Source organism: Boleophthalmus pectinirostris, unplaced genomic scaffold (assembly GCF_026225935.1).
Source record: "Boleophthalmus pectinirostris isolate CB_2022bp ecotype Guang Dong unplaced genomic scaffold, ASM2622593v1 HiC_scaffold_6, whole genome shotgun sequence".
In the NCBI taxonomy this organism is placed as follows: domain Eukaryota; kingdom Metazoa; phylum Chordata; class Actinopteri; order Gobiiformes; family Gobiidae; genus Boleophthalmus; species Boleophthalmus pectinirostris.
The window spans coordinates 35,771,785-35,785,314 of record NW_026571447.1 but is presented as its reverse complement, the minus strand read 5'-3'; positions in this window follow the sequence as shown (position 1 = coordinate 35,785,314).

The following is a 13,530-nucleotide window of genomic DNA, read 5'->3' as shown; positions in this document are numbered from 1 at the left end:
TCCATGGGGATGAGTGGCTGGTGATGTAGTTTAAAGCAACATCATGTAACTTTCTGGAGAGATTCAAAGTTTTATGTCGTAACTTGGAATATTAAGGCCAAGAGTAAAATTAAATGTTACATCTTTTTTTAATTTTTTTTTTAATTGTTCGTAATTAAAATATTCTTCTTCAAGTTTTCATGAAAATAATAAAGTAACACAGGACTATAACAGGACTAAATCAGGACTAAACCAGAAATAAATTAGGACTATAATAGGACTAAACTTGGACTAAATTAGAACTAAACCAGAAAATAAACCAGGACTAGACCAGGACTATAACAAGACTAACCAGAACTAAACCAGGAGTATAATAAGACTAACCCAGGACAAAACCAGGACTAAACCAGGACAAAACCAGGACTAAACCAGGACTAACCCAGGACAAAACCAGGACTAAACCAGGACAAAACCAGGATTAACCAGGACTAACCCAGGACAAAACCAGGACTAAACCAGGACTAACCCAGGACAAAACCAGGACTAAACCAGGACAAAACCAGGACTAAACCAGGACTAACCCAGGACTAAACCAGGACTATAACAGTAAAAGTATAGTAAAAGTCATAGTTGAAATATTCTTCTTCGAGTTTTCATGAAAATAATAAACTAACCCAGGACTAAGTCAGGACCATAACAGGACTAAATCAGGACTAAACCAGAAATAAATTAGGACTATAATAGGACTAAACAAGTACTATAACAGGACTAAACTTGGACTAAATTAGAACTAAACCAGAAAATAAACCAGGACTAAACCTACACAATAACAGAACTAAACCAGGACTAAACCAGGACTATAACAGTAAAAGTTACACACTGACCATGTTTTTTTTTAAATTCTGAATTAAATAGTTTGTAGTTGAAATATTCTCCTTTCGAGTTTACATGGAAATAATAATAATTCTGAATTGAGGTTTACATTTAAAACTTGTTAAATCGTCTTTATTTAATTCCGCTCAACGTCTGGGTTTGGGGAAGTGTTCTGATTGGACGGAGAAACGGTTTATTTACGACGACCGGAAGAAAACACAAACTTCAGTCTAAATAAAAGTACAAAGACGTGTTTTGGAGACGGGACGCTCTCTTCTGATGATTCATGTGTTTTGGGTGATTACAGCCGTGCCGTTCTTGCCGTACTGCGGAACATTGTTAGTAAATCAATAAAATAAAATCTCCACGGCGACAAACACTTGGAGATAGACAGTTAAACCCATACTCTGGAATATTCTCCACGGAGATAGATTCAAAGTTTTATGTCGTTCCTTGGAATATTAGAGCCAAAAGTAGAATTAAAAGTTACACATTACCCACGATTTTTTTTTAAATTCTGAATTAAATAGTTTGGAATGAAAATATTCTGCTTGGAAATAATAATTCCGACTTAAGTTTACATGGAAAACACGTTAAATCGGCTTTATTAAGTCTGCTCAACATCTGGGGGTCGGGAAAGTATTTACGTCGACCGGAAGAAAACACAAACTTCAGCTGCTACCGGCTTTTCCGTCATCTCAGTTTGTTGTTACTCCACGGACACAAACACGATCCAAACTTTTTTCCGCAGTGGTTCCGATGATAATTGCGCAGCAGCTGGAAAATTCTCTCATCACGCTTTACGTCTGTCGGCTGAGGAGGAGAAGGGAAGAGCGTCGGAGAAGAGAGGAAGAAGACAGAGTGAGTGTGAGGCTGCTCTTCCTCAGCCCACTCCCGCATCCCTCTCGCAAATCCAAAGAGACGTGGATGAAAGTCCGAAGCCAGAACTGGTGGAGCCGGATCGAAGGGTGAAACAACAAGCGTGAACGACCGGAATTATTTTTAAGAAGAATAATCATCTGCTATCCTGATTTATCAGACGGTTTCATTTCGTAGAAACCATCTGACCTCGCAGCATTAGGATTTGTTCGCTCGACAGTAGGCGGGTACTTTTTTTAAATTTAACCAATCTCTGCTGTTTGGTCGTGACGTATGTAATGCATGTCTGTAAAGCTTTTCCCAAATTCCGTAGGAAGAAGGGCAATAACGTCTTTCCCCCTAATGAAATTCACCAAACATTCTCTTTGTTCGTCTTTAAATCCTCGATCTCGGGAACACACAATATATGTTTCTTCGCTGATCGGCTGGTGCCCGAACATGCACGGGCTTTTTGCGAACCTTCTCGTGTATTCTGATTCCTGACCTAGTCGCTGGAAAGAAATTAAATTAAGCGGAGGCACTAGGTGGCGCCAGCCTGGTTAAACATTTACATCGAGGAATAAATTAACTCGGCTTTAAAATCGGAATAAACCACCCGAATCTGTGTGTCACTTGTTCATTCGTTTTTCAATATAAAACCAAAAATAAGAAAACGAAAAAACAACTATTTTCTTCATTATTTGTCTCCAAAACCAAAATGAAAAAATGGATAATGATTTGTTTTTTCAGTTTTCGATTTTGTGTTTAAAGGAATAATGGGAAAAAAAATGGATAACGACTGTTTCCTGTTGCGCCGCATATGGACTGAACCAAGTCACGGCCAAGTTACAGGTCAGATCTGCGAAGAGGTGGCCCCACACATGCAGTAAGAATGCAGTTTATTTGATTTTATTTATTTTGCTTATTTTATTTAATCTTTTGATATTTTTAAATAAATAAAAAGTTATACGAATAGGGAATATTTTAAACAAATCTGAAATTGTTCAAATGTCAGACATCTGTGCAAAGAAATAATTCATTCAGGGTCCGTCACCTGCTTTTCTCTGTGAAGATGTCATTGCTCTGACTGAAATGTCCCACAGTGTGACATTAACCAGCTCCACCTTACACGTACGCAACAACAGGCACAAAAATCCTTAGAAAAACAGGCGTTCCGACGGTGAGCGGGGTCGCCTCTCCACAGATCTGCCCCGTAACTCGCTCCGGTTTGCTCTCCGCGAAGATAAAAGCTTTAACACTCCGCGAAAACAAACACGCGACCAACCCTCCGCCGGAAAAGTTACGTAACCCACCTTCAAGACTTTTATTTATCGTCAGTATTTTCCCGAATTCTCACGGAAAAAACACAAAATCTCAAACCTGACGTGTGTCTTTTCCTTTCCTTTCCTGAGATTTCTTTCAGTCTTTGAGCTTGTATTTCAGCGTTGTGTTCTCGCTCCCCCGAGGCCTCTTATATAGTTTTAACATTCCCCACTGAATCTTTAACGGCGTCTTGGATTGGTATTAAAATAAGCCTGGCACAGTACACTCTATAATTGGTTCACTGAGCTTTGATGTAGCTCCAGTAGCATTTCTAATCCATCTCTGTTTTTGAAAGATACCGAATTCACACGTTTTTCTAAACACACATCGCATTACAAGCCTCATTATTTATTTAAGAGGAAAAGATAGATATATATTTTTATCCGCGCGTTTACAGCGTGCGCTTAAACACGGCGGAAAAGTCACGGGCGAGTTTATATTTGAGGTTTATGTTACGTGAAATGGACTCGTGTCAGAGTTAAAGGTGCATCGTGTAACTTTTCCGGTGTGTTTATCGTCGTGGGGACCGAACCAGACCGAGTTACGGGGCAGATCTGTGGAGAGGCGGCCCCGCTCGCAGTCAGAATGAATGTTTTCAAGGTATTTTTGAGTTTGTAATTGGGAGAGATGTTTAATGTCACACTGTGGAATATTTCAGGCAGAGCAATGGCGTATCCATAGAAACAAGCTGGTATCATTCGTTCAAAAAAATAAAAATAATGATTTGTTTTTTCAGCTTTTGATTTTGTGTTTAAATGAATATTGGAAAAAAACGGATAATGAACGTTTCCTGTTTCCGTGACTTAAACTGTGATGCCGGACTGAACCAGGACTGAACCAGGACTGAACCAGGACTGAACCAGGACTGAACCATTTTCAGTTCTGGCCTGGTCCCAGTCTCAGTCCTGGTCTCAGTCTTTGTCTAGCCCTGATCTGGTCCTGGTCTCAGTCCAGGTCTCAGTCCTGGTCTCAGTCCTGTGTCATGGTTCATGTTTTGTAGTCGTCGTTTTTGCTTATTTTGATCTCTTTTTCCTGTAGTGTAGTGCGCCTTTAGTGTTTTATTTTGACATTTGTCCTGTCAGCTTTTAGTTTGGAGTTTTACTTCCTGTCTTGATTGTTTGGCCTGATGTGTTTCACCTGTGTCTGTGTGCGTTTATGCCCCGTGTTCTCCTCTGTCCTTCGTTGGTCCATTGTCTCTGTCAGAGTTTCTCCGTGTCTCGTGTCGTGGCAGTTTAGTTTAAGTTTTGGATTTTTTTGGTCCTCCTTCTGTTTCTTTGTGACATCCTGGTCTCAGTCCTGGTCTCAGTCCCAGTCTCAGTCCTGGTCTCAGTCCTGGTCTCAGTCCCAGTCTCAGTCCTGATCTCTTAGTCTGCGTTCAGACTGCAGCCTGAAGTGACCCAAATCCGATTTTTTTGGCCTTCTATGTTCCTGTATCTGATCTTTTAATGACAGTCTGAACGACACAGATCTGATTTTTTCAAATGCGACTCAGGACACTTGGATATGTGCTCCTGAAACTGATACATATCTGATCTTTTGACATGCGACTTCAGTCTGAACGGCCAAAGCGCATCCATCCGACCTACACGTCATCAACAAGCGACAAACGTCACTATTCTGCGCTGAAGCAGGCGGAAACCGGAACTGTAAAATCTCCAGGTGCTCGATGCTCGTGTCCATGTTTGGACAACTTCCGTAAACACAGAGACGCTCGCTGCGGTTGACGCATGGGTTTGACGTCGTCGTGTCTCCAGTGTCACATGCGGGACACTTTCGGGCCGTTTACCGTTCACACTGGAGTCACATACAAGTCGCATTTAATTAGAAATGTGAACGACCTCGCAAAAACATCGGATTTCACAAAAAAATCTGAATTAAGCGTTAAGCCCTGCAGTCTGAACGTAGCCTTAGTCCCGGGCTCAATCACGGTCTGGTCCTAGTTTCAGGCCCGGTCTCAGTCCTGGACTCAGTCCTGCTCTGGTCCAGGTCTCAGTCCTGGTCTTACTTGTCAAGTCAAAGGACCGAAATCCATTGGTGTGATTTTAACTTTATCTGCTCTGTGGTATTAAAGACTTTTAATTATTTTGTACTTTTTGAGCCTCAGTTTTTTGTTTTTACTTTGTATTTGAGACTCGTCCCTACACTGAAGAGCACCAAAAGGACAATTCTGCACAATTTTTGCATCTCCAAGTAGCACTCCTGCCTCTAAAGTTTTGCAGAGTTAAATAATGTTTGCATTAAAAACAACTCTGACATATTTTACACTGAAATTTTAACCCTCTAGTTCAGGAGTGTCAAACTCATTTTGGTCCAGGGGCCGTATCCAACCGACTTCGATCAGAAAACTCATGTCATATAAATCTCAAAAATAACAATAAGTTCAAATATTTGTGCAGAGAAACGCAAATCTATTACAGAAATCTTTTTTAATTGATGAACTCTTTTTTTTTACAAAATATTATAATATTATAAACAACCTGAAACTTCAACACAATGTTTTAACATGAACTTGTATGTAAATAGGAATAAGTCAATTTTTCTTGTAAAATCCTGCACTCGGCTCCACTTTTCTCATGTTGGACATTTTTCTGATGAGGGTGTCACGGTCAACAGTCAAAACGATCGTCCTTTAAGAGCGTTTGGAAAGAGACAAGTCTTCATTTGTGCTGCTCTGGTGGGAGGGGCCACGTACAGAGGCGCTGGAGACGCTGCTGTGATAAACACCACAGAAAATTAACAATGATTTTAATAGAAAATATAATTAAAATATTTTAGTAGAAAATCAGCCGAGGGCCAGATTAAAGGTCTTGGGGGGCCGGATCTGGACCCCGGGCCGTATGTTTGTCACCTCTGCTCTAGTTTATTCTGTGTACGTTATGTGATTATGAGTAAACATTTCTCTTTATTATTATTACAGTAAATGTTTCGCTGATTTGTGGCCTTGAGAAGTTTATATTTTTCCAAACGGACAGAGATCGTATCGACATAAAAAGAGAAAGAGAGACGTGTGCGTGTGTGTGTGTGTGTGTGTGCGTGTGTGTGTGTGTGTGTGTGTGTGTCGTGTGTGTGTGTGTGTGTGTGTGTGTGTGTGTGTGTGTGTGTGTGTGTGTGTGTCCTGGAGTAAACAGCACAAACCCACGGGACGAACCGTCTCTGTCACCTCTGTGTGCAAATGTGAGACCAGCGCTTGTTTACAGCAAAAAAAGAAAGACAGGAACGAGAGAGAGAGAGAAAGAGAAACAGGAAAAGAGGGAGGGAGAGAGAGAGAGGAGAGAAAGGGAAGGAGAGAGAGAGCGGGGAAAGCGAAAGAGAGAGACCAACGCTTGTTTATGGTACTCCTGGAGAAGAAAGAGAGAGAAAAAGAGATAGGGAGAAAAGAGGAGAGAGGAGAGAAATAGACAGAGAGATAAAAGAGAAGACAGGGAGAGAGACTTAGGTAAAGGAGAGAAAGTAAGAGAGACAGGAAGGGGAGGAATGGAGGGAGGGAGAGAGAACGTGAAGGAGAGAGTGGGAAAAAGAAAGATAAAGGAGGAAAGAGAGAGACAGAAAGAGTTAGAGAAAGATGGAAAAGTGAAGAGAGAGAGAAAGGGGGAGAGAGACGGAGGGAGACTTAGGGGAAGAGAGAGGAGCCAAAGGAGGGAGAAGAATCGGAGGAAGAGATGGAGAGAGAAAAAAATCAAGGAGAGAGTGGGAAAGAGAAAGAAGGAGAGAGAACGAGTTAGGGAAAGAGGGAAAGTAAGAGCGAGAGATAAAGGGAAAGGAGGAGAGAGAGGGAGAGAGGCGGCGAGATTTGAGGAAAGGGGGGAGAGAGAGAAAGCGAGACAAAGGAGGAGAGTGAAGGAAAGACTTAAGGAAAGAGAAAGAGAGAGAAAGCCCAGGACAGAAAGAGGAGGAGAGAGAAAGAGAGAGATGGAGAGAGGCTTAGGGAAAGAGGGAGAGAGAAAGGAAGTGAAAGAGAGGAAGGGAAGGAAGGGATGGAGAGAGAGGGAGAGAGAACACGAAAGAAGAAGAGAGGGAAAAGTTGGAGAGAAGGAGAGATAAAAGAAGAGAGCATTAGGGAAAAGAGGAAAGCGAAAACAAAGGAGAGACAGAGGGAGAGAGAGAGAGAGGAAGGCAGAGAAAGAGAGATGACGGAGGAGAGAGTGAGAGATCCATGAGATACCCTTAGGGAGAGAGAGAGAGAGAGGGGGAAAGGAAAAGAGCGACAGAATGAGCGAGAGCGATAGAGACAGACAGAGAGAGAGAGAGAGAGAAAGGTGAGAATGAGAGAAAGGGGGGCAGACAGGGCTCAGTGTGCGGCCGTGAGTGATAGAAACTACAAAGAGCGAAACAAAACAAACACAGGCACACATGAGGGCGAGAAGAGAGGGAGAGGAGAGGAGGAGAGGGAGCGAGGGATAGAGGGAGGGGTGCAGAGGGGAAGAGAAAAAGAAGGAAACAATAACAGGTACAGAGAAGTCAGGAGGAAACGCATCTAGACAAACAGAAACACTCGAATAAACACGCAGAATTGTCGCGAGAAGAGTAAATTTTTATCCATTCTACCAATTGGGTGAAGTGTCTTGCCCAAGGGTGCAAAGGCAGTGTGCGTTAAAGCCGCCGCCACCCGGAATTCCCTCTATCCAACTGTTTAGCTTCAGAGGTCAAACGAAATCGGACACTGACGAGGCGAAACGGAGCTAAACCAGATGTTATTAAAACGTAAATTGGAATTCTTATCGGAAAAATCGTAATGTTTTTTTTTTCCCGAATCATCCAGACCGTCTGTTCGCCGTTTGGTTTGTCACAGGTCAGAGGTGCGGCGCGGCAACGGCCCAGTGCGTCTCAACTACGGAAAATAGCTTCGAGTACAGAAACGACGCGAATTCACAAATTCAAACACAAATTTAAACGAGGTACAAACGAAGAATGTGGTGCAAATGTAAACAAAAAAACAAAAAAAACACAGGGCAAGAAACAAAGATAAATGTATCGTCTGACGCAAAAAAAAGGAAATGTCACAAAGCACAAAACGATGAAAACCAAGAAAACAGCGAAAAACAAAAAAAGCTGCATAAAGAGTGCAACGAAAGTGCTCCAGACCTGCAGGGGGCGCTCTCAAACAGCTCAAACAGTAACAGCTCCATGTTTGTTGAGTGTTTTCTTGGTTTTCATTCGTTTTTATTTCATGATGACACATTTGTCTTTGCGGTGTGTTATTTTTTGTCCATCTGGAAAATGGAAATAATAATAAAAAATAAAAAAAACGAGCCGCAAGAAATAAAAATAAATGTATTGTCATCAAATGTGTTGCAAAAAGAAAAACAACGCAAAGCACAACAAACAATGAAAACCAAGAGAAAACCAAAAAACACTACAGTCAACGGAAGTGCTCCAGACCTACAGGGGGCGCTGTCAGTGTAACAGCTCAATGTTTGTTACGGTAATGTGGCTTTTGTTTGATTATATACTTATGCTGTGTTTATAAATAATAGAAATATCACTGTACAATGCCGTACATCACGAGTTGTTTATTTTATTGTATTTCACACTAGACTTTACACGGCGACACATTTGCACATCGATTAGTCGTAAGAATAATTTGTTCCCGGTGTAGTTTATCATCAGTCGGCTGTTTTTTGTCTCTCACATCCGGTGTTTCTCTCCACTGAGCTGTACACTGAGAGCGCCCCCTGCAGGTTTGGAGCTTTTCCGTTGTGGTCGCTCTTTATGTAGCATTTTTCATTTGCAGGTGTTTTCTTGGTTTTCCTCATTTTTATTTGCGCTGCATTTGATGATGATACGATTCATTTTCGTTTCTTGTGGCACATTTTTTATTTATTTATTTTTTTTTCACTTGCGTCACGTTCTTTGTCTGTACCTCGTTTAAACTTGTGTTCGCGTTTGTGAATTTGCATCGTTCCTGTACTCGAAGTTTTCTCTATACTAACCGAGGCTATGTTTATACGATATTGGTCTGAATAGAAGACGCAAAAGTGGCATTGCGTCTTCACTTTTTATTCTGCGTTTAGACGAGCGTTTTCGGGAGTAAATCTGCGTGCATACGGTGACGCAAAAGTGTGTGGAATCCGATTGTGTGTGTTTGTACTTAAAGCAACAAGTGCGTCTTTGGACATACGGAAGTTTTCACGCCGCGCATTTTCATCAGCTCCTCCTTCCACAAAGTCGTCCCACCGTCGACTGGTTCTCCAGGTCTCGTCCAGATCCGTCTGACTCGCCTGCGACGACCTGGTGCATCCAGAATTTGACAGAGGTGATTCCAGATCCTTCTCTGTTCACTAATTGTATCTCTGCAGATTCTCCACATTTGTTGGGAGCCTCCTGTCAGTTTATTAGAGAAACTTGAAGGTCCGACGCATGGAAATGATCCGACATGTTTGTTTCTGTGTCTTGTATGTACAGTGTTGGGAAGGTGACTTTTAAATGTAATCCCCTACAGATTACAGATTACATCCCCCAAAATGTAGTTTGTAACGTAATCCATTAAATTACTTGAAGTGAGTAACGTAATCTGAATACTTTGGATTACTTTATATTGTCATGGTTTTTAAAACTGCAGTTAAGTCCTGGTTTAGTCCCGGTTTAGTCCTGGTTTTAGTCCTGCTTTAGTCTTAGTTTAGTCCTAGTTTAGTCCTGGTTTAGTCCTGGTTTAGTTCTGGTTTAGTTCTGGTTTTAGTCCTGGTTTAGCCCAAAATGTGAAAACAGGAAAATCCCTCTGTGTAATCCATTTATTTCAACAAAGTAACTGTAATCCAATTACCACTCACTGAAACAGTAACTGTAACCGAATACAGTTACTCATAATTTGTACTCTGATTACTTAACTCCGGTACATGTAATCTGTTACTCCCCGACACTGTGTATGTATGTGACGTAAACGTGTACGCGACGTGAGCAGATCTGACCAGAGTTTTGCGTCTTGGGCAGCGTAGACGGAAACGTTACAGTGGAGTGAATTCAACTTCAGATTCACTTTCAGATTTTTGCGTTTTTAAGCCCCAAAAACGCCGTCGCCGTCTAAAATATTTTGTCGTTTTTACTCGTAAGCGTTCTCGTGTAAACAGACCCTCAGACTTTGCATTGGGCCCTCGTCCTACAGACTAATCGCCGCTAACGTAATGATAATAAAGCCGTCCGAATCCTGCAGAGATAAAAAGAAAGACTCCGCATATGTAATTGTCAAAGCAGCTCTCCATCTCGTATTGTGCGTTCGAAATGACACCAGCACAATCTGTATTATGTTGTGACAAAGCGACGCCAACGCAGTATCAACACAACACAACAATGTCCCCCGCTCTGGACTCACACAGAGTCGATTACAGAGCCTTTCTCTCCGCAGACCTGCCTCTTCTTCCCGCGATCAGACGTCCGTGTGCGTAATTTACTCTCACCGCCAAACGTTCATTTCTTTGGACGACGTCGGTTTAGATCTCGGCCCCGGCTCCTCGTCGTGATTGTAATTTCCTCTTCTGTGGTTTAATCGGGCCATCGCAGACGCAGGAGGGCGGTTTGAAGCGAGGTCGTTAACGAAAAGAAAAATTGTATAAAAGGTTGTGTCCGTTGTGCGCGGAAAAATAAATATCGCGCGATGAATCACCCGCGTTTCGGTTCGACAAGTACAGTTCAGTGCTTTGCGTTGATGTCATGCTACTGGGGGGGGTTGTACATGAACTGTATTGGTGGAATGTTCAGTGGTTGCCGTGGCGACGCATTGCACACAATAGGAAACACTGACAAATACGTTTGAAGATAGAAAATACAAAACGGATTTAAACAATATTTTAAGGAGCCAGTGAACAACACGGGAGTTCGAGGTTTAGGAGTTTGAGTCTGTTTCTCGGTTTCATTTTTGTTTTGTTTTTGACAAATGTACGCACACCTTTTTTCATTTTTTTACAGCAAAAAACAAACAAAAAAGAAAAGAAAAAAAAAATCACTCAAACCTCGAGTAAATACGAGAAGAGTCACTCAATATGATAATCATAATAATAATAATAATAATTATTATTATTATTATTATTGTTACTCCTCTTCCTACTCCTACTCCTACTACTATCCTCCTACTACTACTACTACTCCTTCTCTTCCTACTACTACTACTACTCCTACTCCTTCTCTTCCTACTACTACTACTACTCCTACTCCTTCTCTTCCTACTACTACTACTCTTACTCTCCTACTACTGCTACTACTCCTACTACTATTACTCCTAGTCCTACTACTATACTACTACTCCTACTACTCTTCTTACTACTACTACTACTACTACTCCTTCTCTTCCTACTACTACTACTACTACTACTCCTTCTCTTCCTACTACTACTACTACTCCTACTCCTTCTCTTCCTACTACTACTACTACTCTTACTCGTCCTACTACTGCTACTACTCCTACTACTATTACTCCTAGTCCTACTACTCCTAATACTCCTCTTCCTACTACTACTACTACTACTCCTACTACTCTTCTTACTACTACTACTACTACTACTACTCCTACTACTCTTCTTACTACTACTACTACTACTACTACTACTACTACTACTCTTCCTACTACTACTACTCTTCCTACTACTATTACTCCTACTTCTCCTACTACTACTACTACTAGTACTCCTACTCCTCGTATTCCTCCTATTAACAATAATAAAAAATAATAATAATAATAAATAAATATAAAATAAATAATAAAAAAGGGGTGATGTTTGGCTTTGACAGTTAAAAAAATTCAATAAACGGTTGCCACTTTCTAAAAAAAGTCGGCGCTTTCTGGTCAGACTGAGTTCAAACAAAGCTCAGATTAAGTCAAACTTGATAAATAAAGCTTCAGACAGAGCAGTGCTTCCAGTTAGCGTGAATGTTGATGACATCGGCTGCAAAGTACCAACACTAGAGAACGATTTAGGGTCGGAAAAATTAGTATTGCAGTTCCTATGTTTGGACTCTGTTCATGGTGCATATCGCAAACAACTCCAGGAATTCTACACAGCAACATATGTCAAAATATTAAATTCTTATTACAAAAACATATTTTTTTGAGCTGTTTTATTGTTGGTGAATATATCCCAATAAAAAAAGTTTGGGAAACACTCATCTAAAGAATGTTTTTATTTTTAATTGTTTTTTAGTCTGTATTAAATATCAAGTCTATTCCTTAGTATCGGAATTTCAGCATCATAATAACATTATCTGCACTATATTAAAGCTGGCCTACATAACTTTGCTTGGGGGTCTGTCGCTTGTTTCTATGGATACGTCATTGTTCTGCCTGGAATGTCCCACAGTGTGACTTTAAACAGCTCTACCTTATATTTATTCAATAACAGATGGTTTTAAAGCTCAAAAATATTGATAAAAACAACATTCTGACTGTGAGCGGGGTCGCCTCTCCACAAATCTGACCCGTAGCTTGGTCTGGTTTGGTCTCCATGGAGATAAAAAGGTTTAAAGCCATACCGTGGGACATTCCAGACGAGGCAATAGCAGATTTTGACGCACCCAACACCAGCAAAGTTGCACAAATGCACTTTTTAAAGGTTGTATAGAGGATTTTTTTGAGGGAAGAGAAATACAGCGACAGTCCTTGTGCGCGTTCAGAATTACTGTTGAAGTTTCCTGTCTAGAAGTAATTCAGCGACCGACGCGTCAGTTTTTAGATGCTTCGTCTGCTTCGGTCGCGCCATCGCTGGACGAGATCTCCAAGAATCACCTCAGTTTGTCTTCGCTACTTTTTCCACTTCTCTTCTTCTTTCAGCGACCTCAAAAACGGACTTTCTTTTGCGGCGAACCGGTCGTGGATTCTCGTCCGCCGTCGCGACAAACTTTGTGCGAAATGCGAGGAAGCGACAGTTCGAAAATGCCTCTAAGAACCGCTGCGTAAACCACGTAATCCCCGCGCTCCGACGAATCAGTTATACTAGTTAGTTTGATTGACAACCTAACAGCCAATAGAAAATGAAGGAGCCTCGTTTTCTATTGGCTGATGTTTATCTGGCCTCACTACGTCCACAGTTGATAGATTTTAGTTCTTTTTTTTTTGGTCATCATAATTACAAAGCTGCTAATAGTATTTTAATCTTTCACTGACATTTTTAAACAAAAAAAAATCCTCCATACAACCTTTAAATATCGGAATCCACATTTTCTACATTTCAATTTGATTTCTCCATATGTACCTGAATAAATTCGTTTTTTTTTTAGGGGGTAGATAAACATCTTCTTTCTCAAAACCTGGCCCCCACTGCCTCTGCCTCCTCCTCTGCCTCCTCTCGCTCCTCTGAACCCCGGGGAGGGACACCAGCAGACGGATCTTTCTATCAAACTTTCCAGCATCTTTGAGCCATCTGTCAGCTCCAGACTCCGAGCACATTTAGCTTAGCTTGTGTTTCGAAAAAAAAAAAAAAAAAAAGAAAGAAAGAAAAAAAATGGCGGAGAAACAGAAATGCACGACGCAGCACCAGCTAAAGGGAGCGCGTAATATGTGAGGCAGTGGAGCTG